This window comes from Caloenas nicobarica, chromosome 28 (genome assembly GCF_036013445.1).
Source record: "Caloenas nicobarica isolate bCalNic1 chromosome 28, bCalNic1.hap1, whole genome shotgun sequence".
Classification (NCBI taxonomy): domain Eukaryota; kingdom Metazoa; phylum Chordata; class Aves; order Columbiformes; family Columbidae; genus Caloenas; species Caloenas nicobarica.
The window spans coordinates 998,425-1,005,095 of NC_088272.1; positions in this window are offsets into that span (position 1 = coordinate 998,425).

A 6,671-nucleotide genomic window follows, 5' to 3' on the forward strand; every position below is an offset into this window, starting at 1 on the left:
TCCTGAGGGTCTCTTCCAGCTGAAATTTTTCTATAATTCTATTAACAAATCAAATTCAGGGCAGTTATTCCCTTTAATGCCAGTTACAGGCCTGCAGTGTTACGTGAGGTGCCAAGGCTCTCGCACACCCCTACATGCACTGGGCAGGGACAGCGATGGTCCTGTCCAGGGCAGCCATCCCCATCCACAGTGAGTGTGGGACAGACACCCCAGACAGCATTGCAGACAGATTCGGTGCCTTTGTGCAAGAAACTCATTCCCACCTCTGAAGCATCGCAAGATCTGTCCCTTCTCTATCCAGGAGATGTAGGGCAGCCCATGAATAGGAAGCGCTTCACACCGGAGTGTCCATGCGTATAGCTACACTTCCAAATCTCCTTTTTTTCTTTTCACCACCCTGTTCTCACCCCCTTGATAACACAATCAAGGAACAGACAAACCATTGTCACCTTGGGCCTGTCAGCAGCACCTTGTCCTTCCTAGAGATCAGTGACACGTCTGCCCAAGTACCTCAGGGGCAGCAGAGACGCCACTGACAAAACACACGTTTCCTTCCAGGTCTGTCATTGCCAGCCCTGTTTCTCTCTGGCCTTGGGGACAGCAGGGCTTGCTCACTCTCCTGTTGCCCAGTTTCAGCCCTAACTTTCCATCTGCCCACCACTGTGACATTGCTCTGCTCTGAAGTCAAACCTTTGCACACATGGGGACCTGGATTCTTGATACCAACCAGATTTCCCGAGAACTCTCAGAGCGTGGCCGGGTGCTACAGCTGAGGTGCCACAGCCCAACTGTGCACTGATGCCCTCAGCCAAGGGCACAGCCAGGACAAGCTGCAGCCTGTGCTGTTTGACACCCATGGAGTCACCGCCAGGCGTGGTGGGACAAGTCACACAGCTTGGGGTGCTGCAATGGCTGGGTACGGGCTTTTCAGGAGAGACGGGCTGGAAGGGTCAGCAGTGGGATTCCCTCAGAGTGAAGAAGTTGCTTGGATGTATGGAGCTCCTTTATGTGGGGAGTGACCAGATGGGTTTTCCCTTGTGAGTGAGGGCACCAATGACAAAGCCTGTGGGGGCACATGGCCATGCCCCCCAACAATCTGGTGTCACTGAAAGTGGGGCACAGCAGTCAGGGAGAGGCACCAGGATAAGGAGGAGAAAGCAGCACTGAAAGACTGTGCTAGGGAAATTGGAAGTTATTTCCTTTTTCTTGAATAAACTCTTGATGGAACCCTGCTACTGCTGCCATTTTAGTGGCCACTTTCTGGGCTCAGGAGAGTCCTGGAGGCCGAGGCCCCTTTTCTTTAGGGGGCACCGGGGGCTCCCTGGGCAAGTAGTCCCTGCCCTCGCTGGAATTGGAGGGAACGTGGCTGCAGCAGTGCAGGGAGAGTCCAGACCTTGAGAAACCTTGAGGTTCCACCATCAGGAATCTCTGAAATTTTAAAAGGAGAAGTGGCCAGTGCTGTATCGGGGCAGGAGAATAACCCCATCCATCAGGACAGAGCAGGACCTGACACGCTGAGCAGGGACCCTGAGGAGAAGGGCCTGGGCACTACAAGGGCCGCCACACAAGCCCGTGCTGCACGCTCACCATGAACAAGGCAGCTGCACACAGGGCTGCATGAGGAGGAGCGTGGGGACCCAGACACCTGGAGTTCTCATCCCATTCGGTTCAGCACTGGTGTGACCCCACACACACGGGTGTGTGCCAGTGTGCGGCTCCCAGTTTGGAGAAGCAGGGAGGAACTGGAGAGTGCAGGGGTGTGCCAAGGCAGGGGTCAGGACCTTGTGCACATGGTGTGGGATGCTGAGGGACCTGGGCTGCTTTGGCTCAGCAGCGCTGGGGAGGCTGCAGCAGTGTAGGAGTAGCCTGAGAGTGCTGGAGGTGTGGTTTCAGAGAGGGTGGAGGTTTTCATCATGGTGGGAAAGAGCATGAGAAAGAAATAATGGCACACAGTGCAGCTGGGGAGGTCCAGGCTGGACATGAGCAGGAAGGAATGTGAGTGGAAGGGCAGTGCTGTGGTGGAGCAGGTCACCCAGAGGCAGTCTGCATCAGCCCAAGGCTTTGTGCTTCAAGGAACAGCTGGGGAGGATGGAGAGAGATCAGCAAAGGAAGGAGGATGCTCAGACAAGAGCAAGGTGGGCAGCAGGGGGGATGTCTCCAGCCTGCAGGGAAAGAGGTGCAGGGGATGCCACAGCATAGGACGGGCTGTCGTGGAGATGATCAAGGGATGTAAAGAGGCCGAAAGCCCCAACAGACATGAGCTCCTTCTCCCCTTGGCTGTGGCTGTTGTCTCCAGCTCTGCTGCCTGTGAGGAGACACCTTGTCCTTACAGCACAGGGGCCTCATGGCCTCCTTGTCCCCAGCCAGGAACCTGGGAGGTGTGGGACCATAGTCCTGCCCTTGGCCTTGCACAGCCCCACATCACACTGTCCCAGGAAGGGCCCTGGGCAACGTGGGAGGGACAGGATCTGCCTTCCCAGGGCTGGGGGTCAGGGCTTGGCCCTTTGGTTAATGAAACACATCCAGGTTTGCTGATCATCAGAGAGACCTTCACCTTGCTTGTCCTGACCTGTCATCACTGTCTCCAGTTTTCTTCTCTAACCAGACCCTGGGGTCAGTTCCTCAGTAATGTTCCTCAGTGAGATGCATTAACATTACAAGAAACTTTGCAGTGTGATTCTGACTTGGACTTCTTGAGAAGTTTCTTCAACTTCCCCTCAGGGCTGATGTTCATGGACTCAGCACCAAACCCACCAGAGGGGTCATTAAAGCACCTTGGGCTGCTCCTGTGCTGCTGAGCTGGGCTGGGCTCCTGGGACAGAGGGAGCTCATGGCAAGCGGCAGCGCTGCAGAGAGACAGCTCTGCCCAGGAGCAGCTCCTCTGCAAAGCGCAGCAGGGCTGAGGGCTCTGCCTGCAGCACCGAGTGGAGAGGAGCCAGGCAGAGAGAGGGAAACGCAGTCTGAGGTGGGAGGATGCTGAGAATTCAAAGGAGGAATCTTCACTGTCCTTGACATAGCAAATCTCTGGCTACAGGGGAATGAAGCTGCAGTTCCTGGAGGGATCTCCTGAAGCTGGCACGTCATGCAGCAGATAAGATCTGGCAGGATGGCACTGTCCTTTTCTTAGTTGTGAAGGAATATGTGCTCCTCCTAGGGAGAGATTCATTCTACACCATCAGAGACCCAGGACAAGACAGCTCCTTTCTCCTGAAACAGTTGCAGCTGCATGAAGGTGGGTGAGCAGCCAGAGTTGCCCAGAGCTGTCCTGCAGAGCAGGATCCCTGCACCCCAGGGCTGTGCCGGGGCAGGGACTCTCCCGCCTGCCAGGGTCAGCGCTCAGCCTCCCGGGGACATCCCCATAGTGCTGTGGGGAGAAGCTGTGGGTGGAAGGAGTGACCCCTATCAGGGCAGGAAAGGTGCTTCTGCTGTGGAGGGGGTGCTGTGTGGGTCAGTGCTGGACACAGCTCCAGATCACCCCCAGGATTTTTCCAGGTGCATGCCTCAAGCAGAAGGTCAATGCAAGGATTACCAGACAGATAGGGAGCTGTCCTGAGCCTTTCTTTTCAGTTTCCTATCCCAAGGGTTGGGGGGTGCAGGAAAGGATAAAATGAAAATGAGTTCACATGCTTAAACAAGTCACTGATACTCCTGAACTGCAACTCCGATCAATCACTGCATCTTCCAGAATCCTCATTAACATCCCTTCAGCTGCTGCTCTGCCTGTGCACAGCACCAGCATCACATCTGCTGAACCCGTCAGCCTTAGTCTGACCTGTCCTGTTTTCCAACCTGCAAACAGGAAGATGCCCCCAGGCAGTGCCCTGTGAACAGGCAGGATCTGTAGGGCCAGGATGAGGGCACAGAGGGTGGGATGGTCTCTGTGTGCTGACAGGGAAAAGACATGGACAGGGAAACACCTCCCAGGGGGAGAATGTCCAGGCAGCAGGGAAATGATCAGAAATGAGAGGAAACTAAACCTGGAATTGGTATGGGAGGGATAACAGAGAAAACTCCGTATGATCCCCACAGTGCAGATGCCTCCTGTGAGCAGCCCCCTCGCCTCCTCTCCCACCCAGCAAAGCCTCTGCCCTCAGGGCCGGGGGCTCCAAGGCATGAAGCAGCTCCTGTGCAGCCAGAGCTCCAGTTCCCTCTGCAGAGCACAGGGGCTGAGAGCAGCTGCCCGGCAATGCTGGTGTGTGGGAGGTGGCTGCACAGCTGGGGAAGGGTGACGCTGTCGGAGTGCCCGGCTGCCTCTGCCCTGGCCTCTCTCACACCCACCCTCACCGCAGTTTCCTTCTTGCTCCACTGCTCTGGGTCACTGCTGTTGTGATCTGGTTCTTGCTGCCAGGCTCTCTGGGGATGGGAGTTTCAGCTGCAGAGTCACAGCCTGATCTTGTGGGTCCTTTCCTGCAGCTGTGTCCATGGGAACACGTGTCCCAGCTTTGCTCTGCCCTGTGGGGCTGTGGGCAATGCAGTCTGTGGGGCTGGGGAATGAGCTGAGTCTCCCTGAATCAAATGCCATCATCAGGACACTTGGATATCTCCTGGGGGTTTCCATAGATGCTCTGAACTACCCTCCAGGATGCAAACCTGTCCTACAGCATCTGTTTGTTATGTGAAAGCCCCATGGAGGAGCAGAGAGATGCTGTGACAGAGAAAATGCTGTTGGGTTTGTGAAATCAGTGGTTTCCGGGATAAACATGGGATACTGAAACCTTAGGAGAGAGTGAGACATGTTGTGGTCTGAGGTGGGTCCCTCTGCTCTCAGCAGTGCCCAGTGGCTTTTCAGGGTAACATGGCAGTGTGATCAGCCTCCATCTCAGAAAGGTGCCAGCCCAGGGCAGCTGGAGCAAGACAGAGGGACAGAGCAGCTGCCCTCACTCTGCACTGACCCACAGGCATCCTCTGGTCTCGCAGGACTCGCTCTGTTCTCCCTGAGCGCAGCAGAAATGCTGAGGGTTTCTGACACCCAACAACACTCCCCGGGGTAGGAGGGGACATAGAGCTGTAGAAACGCCAAACCTCTCAAACTCAGTTTCTCAGCCCTGGGGGTACAGATGCTGACAGTCCCTTCTGCAGCAGCAGCGGTTCCATCTGACAAAGCTGAACCCCAGGACTGGCCCCGGCCCCACCCCATCACACAGGCTCAGGCTGACTCCTCAAGAGCCCCTGGGCAGAGACCCTGCTCTTCATTGCACACTCATCAAGCACCGACAAGGGCTCCAGCCAGGACGTTCTCCTGGAAAAAGAAAAGGGTCTCTTTGTGGGAGGGTCTGTGGGAAATGGCTTTGGTTTTTCCCAGACAAGTCTCATCTAAACCGTCACTGTCTTTTCTTCCTTGCACAGGTCCTCATGCCCACAGGCAGCAAATGTCCAACAGCAGCTCCATCACCCAGTTCCTCCTCCTGGCGTTCACAGACACACGGGAGCTGCAGCTCTTGCACTTCTGGCTCTTCCTGGGCATCTACCTGGCTGCCCTCCTGGGCAACGGCCTCATCATCACCACCATAGCCTGTGACCAGCACCTCCACACCCCCATGTACTTCTTCCTGCTCAACCTCGCCCTCCTCGACCTGGGCTGCATCTCCAGCATTGTCCCCAAATCCGTGGCAAATTCTTTATGGGACACCAGGGTCATCTCATATGTAGGATGTGCTGCACAGATGTTTTTGTTTCTCTTTTTCATTTCAGCAGAATATTTTCTTCTCACCATCATGTCCTACGACCGCTACGTTGCCATCTGCAAACCCCTGCACTACGGGACCCTCCTGGGCAGCAGAGCTTGTGTCCGCATGGCAGCAGCTGCCTGGGCCACTGGGTTTCTCAATGCTCTGCTGCACACGGCCAATACATTTTCACTGCCACTGTGCAAGGGCAATGCCCTGGACCAGTTCTTCTGTGAAATCCCCCAGATCCTCAAGCTCTCCTGCTCAGACAGCTCCGTCAGGGAACTTGGGCTTCTTGTGGTTAGTGCCTGTTTAGTTTTTATGTGTTTTGTGTTCATCCTACTGTCCTATGTGCAGATCTTGAGGGCCGTGCTGAGGATCCCCTCTGAGCAGGGACGGCACAAAGCCTTTGCCACGTGCCTCCCTCACCTGGCCGTGGTCTCCCTCTATGTCAGCACTGCCATATTTTCCTACCTGAAACCCCCCTCCATCTCCTCCCCATCCCTGGACCTGGTGGTGTCTGTTCTGTACTCGGTGGTGCCTCCAGCAGTGAACCCCCTCATCTACAGCATGAGGAACCAGGAGCTCAAGGATGCCCTGTGGAAACTCATATCTAAGTGTTTTCTGAAGCAATAAACTGCTTCTCTCCTTCTACATAGTAGTTTTAATGTCACTAGTTAGAGGTCCAGCCTCTCATTTGTATTTTCTGTTTTTATTGAAGTTGTTTTTTATTGTGATGACATTGTCATTCCCTGTCTAAATCACTGTCTGCTTTTCTTTTATAACCACTGGCTGTGTAAATGAGGAGCCATGGTCTGTGCATATTTAAACAAAATAAAGGGTCCCGTAGTGATGTGTTTTTCACTATATCCTCCCTGCAAGGCCTGTTTGGAGCTGCAGGGACAGTTCCTGTGTGCATGGGAGGAGGGGAAAAGAGTCCATCCTGGCAGCCCTGCCAGGGAGCACCAGCGCTTGGCCTTCCAGGGCTGTTCTCGTTCCACTCCC